The 13,760-nt window shown below is 44.1% G+C and overlaps 1 protein-coding gene across 1 annotated transcript in view; it reads left to right on the top strand.

Moving 5' to 3' along the window:
- TBC1D19 (TBC1 domain family member 19) overlaps window positions 1-13,760 on the top strand; it is a 197,616-nt gene that overhangs the window by 69,359 nt on the left and 114,497 nt on the right. The gene's annotated exons all lie outside the window — the stretch shown is intronic.

Genomic DNA, 13,760 nt, shown 5'->3' with positions numbered 1-13,760 from the left:
GGCTGCAGTTAATGTTTATAGCATATTATGGTTGACGTCCAACAGAAGCGCAGATCAAAGAGATTCTGCTGCTCAAGATCTGCCCAGCTACTGTTCAGCCCCTGTGAAGATGTGGATGCAGCAAGAGAAAGCCAAGGAAGCGGTCAATCATGTGACTGCCAACCTCTTACACCCATGGACCCGAAAACCGCTTCTGTCTATTCTTTACCTATCCCACCCATGGGCAGTAGTGGGCCATCAAGTAAACAGCTGGGGTAAGGGGTATTTGAATGTATTCTTCTATGTGACACAACACAGCAGTTTATGGCATGTTAGGAAATTTTACAACATAAAGTGGCCAACACTCTTTTAGTTTTGTAATTGCAATAAACCATAAAGCCAGGAACTGAAATAAAGCACATTGAGTCTAAATACTCATCAAAGTAAAGTAATACTGAAGGCATGTATTTGGCATAGGGCTGCAGCTATTGACTATTTTTGTAATCGAGTACTCTAATATTAAAATACTAATCAATCGTACCATCAGCCGTTCCCCTCAGTGCCATCAGCCGTTCCCCTCAGTGCCATCAGCCGTTCCCCTCAGTGCCATCAGCCGTTCCCCTCAGTGCCATCAGCCGTTCCCCTCAGTGCCATCAGCCGTTCCCCCCAGAGCCATCAGCCGTTCCCCCCAGTGCCATCAGCCGTTCCCCCCAGTGCCATCAGCCGTTCCCCCCAGTGCCATCAGCCGTTCCCCCAGTGCCATCAGCCGTTCCCCCAGTGCCATCAGCCGCCCCCCCCAGTGCCATCAGCCGCCCCCCAGTGCCACCAGCTGTCCCCCCCAGTGCCACCAGCTGTGCCACCAGCTGTCCCCCCCCAGTGCCACCAGCTGTCCCCTCCAGTGCCACCAGCTGTCCCCCCCCAGTGCCACCAGCTGTGCCACCAGCTGCGCCCTCCAGTGCCACCAGCTGTCCCCCCAGTGCCACCAGCTTGCCCCTTAGTGCCACCAGCTGCCCCTCCGAGTCATGTCACCAGCACCAGTGAAATAAACTACTTACCACTCCTGTAGGGGCGCCGCTCTACAGCTCCTTCATCTTCTTCTCCGCGCGCTGCACTGTCGTCCTGACGTCACACAGCGTCAGGTCATAGTGCACGTTTAACTGCACTATGTCCTGACGATGTGTCAGGAGAACAGTGCAGCGCGGTGCGGGCCGGCGGAGCAGTGAGTTATAGCAAGCCCTTCACTCCAGCTCTATGGTCACATGACACAAACAAATCCTTGATGCAAAAAATTTGCATCAAGGATTTTTTTTGTGTCGAATTACTCGATTCAATCGAGTAATTGTTTCAGCCCTAATTTGGCAGTATCACAGTTTGCAAGGTTTCTATCGCCTTACAGCACAACATATTTTTGTGGCCATGGTCATATTTTTAAGTGCAACTACTACATTTAGTTACTAGTTTTAAGTACATATAGAACCACTAGACCTGAAAATAAATGGTAAAAGTGAACTGGATCCAAACTTGTCAGTCTGTAGGATTCTCTAAAGTCCTATCGCTCTCTAACACTTTTTAGCTTCCAGAGGGTTAGGGGGTAAGTCCTTATGGTTATATTGCCTTCCTGTGCAGCTGACATACAATTGTGAAAAGGCTGAGGAAGGTAATGGTCCATTTTTTGGGGAAATAGTTTATATACTTTTTTTTTTTTCGCAATACACACAAAATAGGATAAAAGGGGAGGAAGATGCTCCTCTATTCTCAACTGGTGTGAGAGAGTACATGTGTTTGCAACAGGTGAAGGCAAACATTCCTTAGTGTAATTGGCTGTGAGCGTGTCATTTATACAAGTTTATCATTATGAAATTATTGTAAAAAATATTTAAAGTGGTCTATATATCACTTGGATAATACTGTGTGTGGTGACTTGCGTTGGTGATAGACAGCCAGTGTTGCAGCCAGTTGGCTTACAGCTGGACATAGGATTGTGAAAAGGCAGAGGAAAGGAAATGGTCCATCTTATGGGAAATTTTTTATATGCTTCTCAGTTTTGTTTGCAGTATGATGCCCCTCTTTTCTGCCATTCCCCAATGATGTGAGAGAGTACATAAGCTTGCAATTAAACAAATATTCTTCAGCTTAACTGGCATGTCTTTTGTACTAGTATATGATTATGAAATTATCATTAAAATGATTTAATCCTTTCCCTGTATGTCATACATCCTTGCAAGGTGTCAAATGCAATAGCCAAGAATATATATGGTACCCTCTTATACTGATGGCTGGATCTTAGGCTGTGTAACAGGCTGGTTTCACACGGGCGTTGCGGGAAAATGTGCATTGCACCCGCGCGGAAAACTCGCCCTTGTGAAAGGGGCCTTAGAGATTCCAGCTAGGTCTTATTTTAAAGCTGACATTCTCAGCTTTGAAATATCCAAATTCTAGGCTGTAGTCATTATATACTGTGAGTTAGAGCCCATAGAAACAGGTCTCAGTGAAAGCTGCCTGAGCCTCCAACTTTCGTTCCCGACCTGATTTCTGAGTACTCTAACTCGTTATATATCGTGACTAGAGCTTCAAATCAGCTTTAAAACAAGACCGGGCATGAATTTCTAGCTGTTACACAGCCCGAGATATGCCAGTAGATAGCAGCTCTCCCCCTTCAGCTGACTGAGCCAGTGTGGGGAGGGGGCAGTGGGGGAAGTGCTAACAGGCTACACAAAGAGACACAGAGCCTTCTCTTTCCTCTGTGTATTTGTAAGGGGACTGTGCAAATTATGAATGTTTTTTTCCAGGCGTAAAAAACTTGTGTATTCCACTAGTTGTGCAGGTAGCCTTAAGGCTGGGTTCACACTTGAGCGTTTTACAGCGCGTTCAAACGCGCTGTAAAACGCTCAACACATGAAAACCAATGCTTCCCTATGGCCCTGGTTCTCACTTGAGCGTTTTACAGCGCTGAAAAACGCGCTGTAAAACGCCCTACGCTCAAACAAGTACTTGAGCTTCTTTGGGGCGTTTTGACGCGCGTTTGTGGCCATAGGACATTGCAGTCAATCACACAAACGCGCGTCAAATGCGCGTTTACTATTGCAAAAAACGCTCGTCAAAAACGCGCGTTAAACGCGCATATCAAAGACGCTCAGGTCTGAACCCAGCCTAAAGGAAGTCAGTCACATCATTTTCAGCCATATAATTAAGGCTACATTCACACGACCGTATGTGTTTTGCGGTCCGCAAATTGCAGATCCGCAAAACACGGATACAGGTCGCGTGAATGTAGCCGCCCCTATGATAGAAATGCCTATTCTTATGCCCTATGATAGAAATGCCTATAGGACATGCTCTATCTTTTTTGCGGGGCCGCGGAACGGATCTTCGGATGCGGACAGCACATTGTGTGCTGTCCGCATCTTTTGCGGCCCCATTGAAATGAATGGGTCCTCACCCGTTCCGCAAAATTGCGGAACGGATGCGGAGCCAAAAATACGGTCGTGTGAATGCACCCTAACAGTGTTGCCCCACTGAAGATTTCAAACACATTCCAAACATACTTGTGTGTACTTTCTGTCTTTATTTCATGTCCAGAAAAAGCACTTTTAGGCCTCATGCGCACGGCCATAAGTGTTTTGAGGTCGGCAAAATCCGTATCCTGGCTGTGAGCATGCTGCCTTTTTTCTCCCCTTTTCTTTTTCTTTTTTTTGTGAGGCTGTGGATACGGACAGCAGACGAGTGAAGCGAACTGGGGAAAAAATAAACGAACCAGCACCCCCACAATAAGTGAATATGAGAACGCAGGTGCACGCTACCTTGGCTAAAACACACTTGGATTAGTAGAACTACAGGTAACAGCACTCTGCTAGTCAATTGCACAAAGATATAAGCAAACACTGAAAGAATAAATGCTTGGAGGTCATACTAGAAGCTCTTTGCGAATATAATTTATCAAAAATATTTCGGGCCCATCTACCGGTCGTCAAGGTAGCTTCTAATCAGATGGGTCCTACTCTAACATGCCTCTCCTGGGCTTACAGCCTACAATCTGGGCAAAGTAGTACCAAGCTGTATCCTACGCATGCCTCTCCCAGGCTGTCAGCCTGCAGTATGGGCTGGGTAGAATACAGCCCATACATCACCCCTGGTGGTAAGATTGAACCGTGCACCACCAGCCCATTCACCATGTGCTTTTAATCAGATAGCTTGTACAGCTGTATTTTTGATCAATTATATTCGCAAAGAGCTTCTAGCTGCATTTGCAGTAAGTATGACCACCAAGCATTTATTCTTTCAGTGTTTGCTTATATCTTTGTGCAATTGACTAGCAGAGTGAAGGGAACCGGTCAGTTATACCGCATAAAGACACTGTAAAAATAAAAACCCATAAAACGATGGTGGTATTGCTTTTTTCCAATTTCACCCCATTTGGATTTTCCAGCTTCCCCTATATCATATGCAGTGTTAAGTGGTCGCAATTAGAGATGAGCGAATTTGATATTTTGAAATTCGTTCACCCTTCGTTTGGTGGTAAAAAGTGAATTGCGTTATGGATTGCGTTACCACAGACCATAACGCAATTCTGTGATGGAATGCATAACGGAATGCCTTTAGAGGCATTCCGTTATTTATTCCATCATAATAGAAGTCTATGGGCTGCAAAACGGATCCATCTCGTTTCCGTTATGCAGGGGAGGACTTTCGCTGCTATCCCTGCTTGGATGATTGGCCTCTGCAGCTATGCCTCAGATGGTTGTCCTCTGCAATTATCCCTGTTTGGATCATTGGCTTCTTCAGCTATTTCTGCTTGGATTATTGCCTTCTTCAGCTATTCATAATCGTTTGATTGGCTTCTGAAGCTATGCTTGTCTGGATGATTGGTCTTTCCAGCTATGCCTGCTTGGAGGATTGGCTTCTGAGGTATGCCTACTTAGATGATTGTCCTTTGCATGTATGCCTGCTTTGAGGATTGGCTCAGCAGCTGTACCTTCCCGAAGGATTTGCTTCCACAGCTTTGTCTGCTTGGCTGATGGCCACTGTAGCTATGCCTGGTTGGGTGATTTGCCTCTTCAGCTAGGTCTGCTTGGTTGACTGCTTGTTCATCTAGGCAGGGTTTTTGCATCTATACATACTTAGATTACTACTGTACATCTATCTATGCCATCTTGGCCGACTGTTTTTCATTTCCTTCTTTGCCTGATTTGGCCATCTAATTCTGCCTGCTTTAGCTGTCTGCTTGTGCATTGGTACCTGCTTGTTCCTCTGCCTATGGTTTTGCTTGTGTTTGCTGACTGTCTTTACCTTTCTGATGGGTTTAGCTGACTGTCTGCCTTTTAAGGTTGACTGGTAGCATGGGTAGTTTGGCAAGTTAACAGAGGAACAGTCTGCTCCTCCTTTGTAATCATAGGAGGGGCATGATGTCAATACGTTTTCCACTGCTCCGAGTTAGGGTGGACGCAAGACTCATTCCGCTGCTTTTAGGCAGTGCGGACATAAATCTCATTCAGCTGCTCCTAGGGAGGGCAAATGCAAGGTTCATTCTGCTGCTTCGAGGGAGGGAAGACGCAAGACTCATTCTGCTGCCCAAAGAGTTTAGGTCCTCTTAATATGATTGGGCTCATTCACACTGCGGATCCATTCATTTCTATGGGCCCTCAAAAGATTCGGACAGTACACTGTGTGCTGTCCACATCCGTTATTAAGTACCGCGGCTCTGTTAGGGGTAGTGTGGACCACTCTATCCTGTCATTAGACGCCGCAAAGGCGTTTGACAGGATGGAGTGGACTTTTTTGTGGGCAACGATGTCTCATTTTGGCCTTGGGAAATCTTTTTTGGAAAGGACTCAAATGCTATATGAACACCCGGTTGCATATATTAATATCAATGGTATTGGCACTTCTCCTGTTACGATGCGGAGAGGGATGAGACAGGGTTGTCCCCTGTCTCCTCTCCTCTTCGCGCTCTTTATAGAACCGTTGGCTTGTCGGATCCGTTTAGAGAATAGTATAGATGGTTTCGGGGTGGCGGGAGTGAGCGATAAAATTAGCCTATATGCAGACGATGTGATTCTGTTTCTGGACCAGGGTTGGAAAATCCTCCCCTATGTTATAGAGGTAATAGAACATTATGGTAAATTATCAGGCTATTTGATCAATTGGGCAAAGTCATCGCTCCTCCCACTGAACCGGAAAGCTGTAGATGTGGGGAGCCGAGTTCGTGTTTTGGCTCCTAACGATACCTTAGATTACTTGGGGGTTAAGATCGGGGTTCCTATAAGTAGGTTTTATGAGCTCAATCTGGCCCCAGCTTTGGATAAAGTTAGGACCAAAGTCGGTGCTTGGCGGAAATTGATACTGGCACAGACAGATCGAATTGCACTGATCAGGATAATTATTTTGCCTATGGTTCTGTTTCCGATCTGTGCGTCCCCTGTTTGGATTGATGATATCTTCTTTCATAGATTGGAGACCTTGATTAATGACCTAATTTGGGGCAGGAAGAGGGTGCGTATAAAGCAGAGATATCTATGGTTGTCGGAGGTAGATGGTGGACTGTCACTACCCTTTTTTCAAGGATATTATTTTTGTGCACAGATTCAGCGGTGTTGTAATTGGAAAGAGAGTTTACTTTCACGGTATTTGAATAAAGTCATTGATACACCAATAGAGAACATTTTTTCATGTTTGGAAACTGGTTCTATGGGAATGAGGAAATCCTTGTTGATCCCTTTCTCAATACAGAGGGTGTGGAATAGGCTGAAGGAGTTCCTTAAAGTCCCCGGCCCGTTTGTTTTCACCCCTCTGTGGGGGAAAAGGGGGCTGGAGGAATTTTTCAAAATTACAGAATTTGGTTATTGGTCACGTAATGGTATCAATAGGGTGTCTCACCTATTCCATTTAGGACATTTTAAATCACTTTCGGAATTTGGTTTCAATGATAGTTCACCATTAGATTTATTTATGTATGCACGTTTGAAACATTTATTTGAAGCTTCTAGGAATAGGGGCCGTATTTTTCCACAAGAGAATATATTTTTTGATTACTGTGACGCTCAGAAGGACCAGAAGGTGAAATTATCTAGATTATACCCTAAACTCCGAATGGCACTGGCTACTGTCACACCTTTTAAAAGCCCAAGTAAATGGGAGCAAGAGTTGAATTGTCCTCCTTTACAGTGGCCCACTATCTATAGGAATGTGAGAAAGGCGACAGTTTCCAGTGCCCACAAACTAATTCAATTTAAGATCCTTCATAGACTGTACTATACGCCCAAAACCCAAGGAAAATTCCCCCAAAATAGGGACCGGGACTGTTGTTGTCCTAAATGTGGATATGTGAATGCGAACTATGTCCATTTGCTTTGGAGCTGTAGTAAAATAAGACAATACTGGGATGAGGTTTTCTCTGCCCTACAAAAGGAATCCTTAATGAACTATAACCCGGGGATCTTGATAGTGATCTTTGGAGATTATGGTTCAGAAACGGAAGTCCCCCCCCCCCAGGTTAGACGGATCTGGATGAGAGGATTGATGGTTGCGAAAGCTATATTGGTCAGGCACTGGGGCTCTGCCTCCCAGCCCTCGTCAAGGGAGTGGTGTTTATACCTGCAACAAATTAAAATATATGAGGATATTGAAAGGAATCGGAGAGTTGCACGCAGAGACACGTAGAAATAAATAGCTAATGTTTTTTTTTCTTTGAATGAACTGAGGGGAACGACAGCCAATGGGGGGGGGGGGGAAAATGATGTGTAATGATTACTATATTATATACATGGATGTGATGGTTATGTTATATACTGTTTTATTATATACACTAATGTGATTGACATTGGTCTATATACAAATTCTATGTGTTTTTTTAAATTAAAATAAAGATAAATAAAAATAAAAAATAATAAAAAGTACCGCGGCTCCGCAGAAAAGCAATCGCGGACGTGAATAGGCATTTTCTATTATGGTTGCGGCCATGTGCGGTCCGCAAATTGTAGAATGCACATGGCCGTTATCCGTGTTTTGCAGATCTGCAAATTCCGGATCCGCAAAGCACTACGGCCTTCTGAATGGGCCCTTATACTTACTGGTAATTTGACTTTCTAGAACCCATGACAGCACTTCCCTCTTTCCTGTAGTTGGTTATGGGAATACTGCCTCTCACAGTCCACCCCTCACATTTTTTGTAAATATTTTATTCTCTTTTTTCATGGGACAACACTTAAGATCTGACACTTTGACACAATGTAAAGTAGTCAGTGTGCAGCTTGTATAACAGTGTAAATGTGGTGTGCCCTCAAAATAACTCACCACACAGCCATTAATGTCTAAACCGCTAAGTACACCCCTACACGTAAGTGAAAATGGCAAAATTGTGCCCAGCTGCGTTCAGGTGTCCGCCTGCTGAGCGGAGCGGAGGACAAACGCTGCCAGACTGATGCATTCTGAGCGGATCCGCATCCATTCAGAATGCATTAGGGCTGGACGGATCCGTTCGGGGCCTCTTGTGAGCCCCTTCAAACGGAACTCACAAGCGGAGCCCCGAACGCTAGTGTGAAAGTAGCCTTAGAGACCTTGCTCCACCCTTTCGCTTGAGGATGCCCCACAGATGCTCAATAGGGTTTAGGTCTGGAGACATGCTTGGCCAGTCCAGCACCTTCACCCTGAGTTTCTTTAGCAAGGCAGTGTTTGTCTTGGAGGTGTGTTTGGGGTCCTTATCATGTTGGAATACTGCCCTGCGGCCCAGTTTCCGAAGGGAGGGGGATGATGCTCTGCTTCAGTATGTCACAGTACATGTCGGCATTCATGGTTCCCTCAATGAACTGTAGCTCCCCACAGCCAGCAGCGCTCATGTAGCCCAAAACCATGACACTCCCACCACCATGACTGTAGGCAGGACACATTTGTCTTTGTACTAATCAGATGGTTGCCGCCACACACGCTTGACACCATCTGAACCAAATAAGTTTATCTTTGTCCCATCAGACCACAGGACATGCTTCCAGTCATCCATGTCCTTAGTCTGCTCGTCTTCAGAAAACTGTTTGCAGACTTTCTTGTGCATCATCTTTAGAAGAGGCTGCCTTCTCTGACGACCAATTTGATGCAGTGTGCGGCTTATGGTCTGATCACTGACAGGCTGACTCCCCACCCCTTTAACCTCTGCAGCAATGCTGCCAGCAGTCATACGTCTATTTTGAAAAGACAACCGCTGTATGGTCTTGGCCACCGTGCTGCAGCTCAGTGTCAGGGTGTTGGCGATCTTCTTATAGCCTAGGCCATCTTTATGCAGAGCAACAATTCTATTTTTCAGAACCTCAGAGAGTTCTTTGCCATGAGGAGCCATGGTGAACTTCCAGAGACCAGTAAGAGATTGTGAGAGCAATAACACCAAATCTAACCCACCTGCTCCACAGTCACACCTGACACCGGGGAGGGAAAAATGGCTAATTGGGCACAATTTAGACAGGATTAGTAAATCTGGGGCATTGTGTTTTGTTACGACTAAATGAACAACTTGTGGATGCTAATGTACTTGTCAACTTGTGTTCATGGCCAGATGTGCCCCACAGTAGCACAATTTCCATATTGGAAAATGGCACTCTGAGCATAATATGCTCACGCACCTTGTACTTTTTATGTCCTGATTGATTGGTGATGACTCACATGGGACATTTACTGTGTCATAAAAGAATCCACTAAAGAATAATATTTACTGAATGTCAGGACTCCAGAAGCAAAGGCCATGGAGGCTGCACAGAAATCCTTTCCTGCAAAATAATGGAAATATTCTGTACTTTGTCAAATTTATTTTCTACCATGCACTCATTTTTCTTCTGTAGAATTTAGACCGACTGTAACTTTTTTCCATATACGGGGTATTCCAGTTTTTATTTTTTTTATATTTTTGTTTATATATTTGGAAATCATACAATTTTCTAATAAATATGTATTTAAAATTCTGCATAAATACCTTTTGTACATAAAGCAGTTGACCCCTATATGCAGTAGAATGGTATCCCATTTATCATTAATAAATTCATTGCCTAAATGAAACATGGCATCAAATAATCCCTGACATTCACTAAGCATCATGTGACATCAGGGTGGCTAAAAATCAATGATTTATAAAGAAAAATCAGATTTTTTTTTTAAATTTAAATCTTTTTTTTTTTTATTTAATCAGATTTTTTTTATATAAAATACTTTTTGAGGAAAATATATTACCATCCAAAGGTTATTCCATCATGAAATAAATATACGTTTTTTAATTATGTAGAATAAGGCTGTATATGTTAAATTTTTCGGGTAAATAAATTCCATCAAGGCTGGTTTCACACGGACGTTGCGGAAAAAGATGCGGGTGTGTTGCGGGAACATGCACGATTTTTCCGCGCGAGTGCAAAACATTGTAATGCGTTTTGTACGAGCGTGAGAAAAATCGCCATGTTTGGTATCCAAACCCGAACTCTCAAAACAGAAGTTTGGCTTTGGGATCGGGGTTGTATACAGTGGCGGAAATAATTATTTGACCCCTCACTGATTTTGTAAGTTTGTCCAATGACAAAGAAATGAAAAGTCTCAGAACAGTATCATTTCAATGGTAGGTTTATTGTAACAGTGGCAGATAGCACATCAAAAGGAAAATCGAAAAAATAACTTTAAATAAAAGATAGCAACTGATTTGCATTTCATTGAGTGAAATAAGTATTTGAACCCTCTAACAAAAAAAGACTTAATACTTGGTGGAAAAACCCTTGTTTGCAAGCACAGAGGTCAAACGTTTCTTGTAATTGATGACCAAGTTTGCGCACATTTTAGGAGGAATGTTGGTCCACTCCTCTTTGCAGATCATCTCTAAATCCCTAAGGTTTCGAGGCTGTCTCTGTGCAACTCTGAGCTTGAGCTCCCTCCATAGGTTTTCGATTGGATTAAGGTCCGGAGACTGACTAGGCCACTCCATGACCTTAATGTGCTTCTTCTTGAGCCTTTGTTGCCTTTGCTGTATGTTTTGGGTCATTGTCGTGCTGGAACACCCATCCACGACCCATTTTCAGTTTCCTGGCAGAGGGAAGGAGGTTGTCGCTCAGGATTTCACGATACATGGCTCCGCCCATTTTCCCGTTTATGCGAATAAGTTGTCCTGTGCCCTTAGCAGAAAAACACCCCCAAAGCAAAATGTTTCCACCCCCATGCTTGACGGTGGGGACGGTGTTTTGGGGGTCATAGGCAGCATTTTTCTTCCTCCAAACACAGCGAGTTGAGTTAATGCCAAAGAGCTCTATTTTGGTCTCATCAGACCACAGCACCTTCTCCCAGTCACTCTCTGAATCATTCAGGTGTTCATTGGCAAACTTCAGACGGGCCTGCACATGTGCCTTCCTGAGCAGGGGGACCTTGCGAGCCCTGCAGGATTTTAATCCATTGCGGTGTAATGTGTTTCCAATGGTTTTCTTGGTGACTGTGGTCCCTGCTAATTTGAGGTCATTAACTAACTCCTCCCGTGTAGTTCTAGGATGCTTTTTCACCTTTCTCAGAACCATTGACACCCCACGAGGTGAGATCTTGCGTGGAGCCCCAGAGCGAGGTCGATTGATGGTCATTTTGTGCTCCTTCCATTTTCGAACAATCGCACCAACAGTTGTCACCTTCTCTCCCAGCTTCTTGCTAATGGTTTTGTAGCCCATTCCAGCCTTGTGCAGGTCTACAATTTTGTCTCTGACATCCTTGGACAGCTCTTTGGTCTTTCCCATGTTGGAGAGTTTGGAGTCTGCTTGATTGATTGATTCTGTGGACAGGTGTCTTTTATACAGGTGACTAGTTAAGACAGGTGTCCTTAATGAGGGTGACTAATTGAGTAGAAGTGTCTAACCACTCTGTGGGAGCCAGAACTCTTAATGGTTGGTAGGGGTTCAAATACTTATTTCACTCAATGAAATGCAAATCAGTTGCTATCTTTTATTTAAAGTTATTTTTTCGATTTTCCTTTTGATGTGCTATCTGCCACTGTTACAATAAACCTACCATTGAAATGATACTGTTCTGAGACTTTTCATTTCTTTGTCATTGGACAAACTTACAAAATCAGTGAGGGGTCAAATAATTATTTCCGCCACTGTAGATTGTATTATTTTCCCTTATAACATGGTTATAAGGGAAAATAATAGCATTCTTAATACAGAATGCATAGTTCAAAAGGGCTGGAGGGGTTAAAAAAAAATAAAAAAAATTTAATTCGCCTTAATCCACTTGCTCACGCAGCCCAGCTTCTCTTCTGTCTTCTTCTTTGAGGAATAGGACCTTTGATGATGTCACTGCGCTCATCACATGGTCCATCACAGGATCTTTTACCATGGTGACGGATCATGTGACGGACCATGTGATGAGCGTAGGGACGTCACCACAGGTCCTTTTCCTGTGCACAGCAAAGATGAAGACAGAAGAGAAGCCGGGCTGCGCGAACAAGTGGATTAAGGTGAGTTCAATTATTAATTTTATTTTTTTAACCCCTCCAGCGCTATTGTACTATGCATTCTGCATTAAGAATGCTATTATTTTCCCTTATAACCATGTTATAAGGGAAAATAATAAGGATCGGGTCTCCATCACGATCGTCTCCTAGCAACCGTGCGTGAAAATCGCACCGCATCCGCACTTGCTTGCGGATTCTTGCGATTTTCACGCAGCCCCATTCACTTCTATGGGGCCTACGTTTCGTGAAAAACGCGCAAAGAGGAGCATGCTGCGATTTTCACGCAAGGCACAAGTGATGTGTGAAAATCACCGCTCATGTGCACAGCCCCATAGAAATTAATGGGTCCGGATTCAGTGCAGGTGCAATGCGTTCACCTCACGCATCGCACCCTCGCAGAAATCTCGCCCGTGTGAAAGGGGCCTAAGCCATTCACAATGTCATGCTCTTCCAGAGGTTTTTGTAAGATTATTGTCTTCCTACAAGATATTATCACAGATGCTTGGTTTACTTTTGCAGTTCTCAAAACTGAATTTGACTCAGCAGAGATCACATGCCTTTTCTTCACAGCAAAATTTTTATAACATGAACAGAGTTTAGAAAAAGACCTTAATCCTAACTTCTACAAACCTATGAATACAGAATCAACCTAATGAAACTAATATGAAAAGTTCTTATTCTAAAAATCTTCATCTACTGGCATATTATAAGTTACCAGTATACCAGCAAGAATTACCGTAGTCTTTATGTAGAAAACTATGATTTAAATCAAGCCTTACTGACTAGTGATTTTAAATCGTGATTTAAATCAGTTTGATTTAAATCAAATCCACCCTGCATGACATACATGGGCGTAGGAAGCGGGGGGGACGGATCCCCCCCAGGAAATAATGCGGGGGGGACAGGTTTTGTCAAATCCCCCCCAGCGGCAGTGTGTGCGGCGGCGGGGCAGGCACTGAGATGAGCGCTTCCATTGTGGAAGCGAAGCGCTCATCTCCATAGTGATCTGACTGTTTGTATCGCCGTCCTCAGGACAGCTATACAAACAGAAGGCTGCGGAGGAGCAGGGCAGGGAGGTGTGTCCCTTTCCTGTTCCTCTGATAGGCTGCCGATACTACTAGGCCGACGTAGGCGGCGCAATGACGTCATCGCGCCGCCTGAGCCGTACAGCGCTGGAGTCGGGACACCGGCCGGAAGAGCCCTGCATCGCATCGCTCCAAAGAGGTAAGTATAAGTGTTAAATTTTTTAAAAAACTATATACAATACTTTGTTTTTTTTCACTGGCACATAATGGGGGGGCCCTATTACTGGCACATAATGGGGGGGCTG

This window comes from Bufo bufo, chromosome 2 (genome assembly GCF_905171765.1).
Source record: "Bufo bufo chromosome 2, aBufBuf1.1, whole genome shotgun sequence".
Taxonomy (NCBI): Eukaryota; Metazoa; Chordata; class Amphibia; order Anura; family Bufonidae; genus Bufo; species Bufo bufo.
This window is presented reverse-complemented; position numbering and strand designations above follow the sequence as displayed.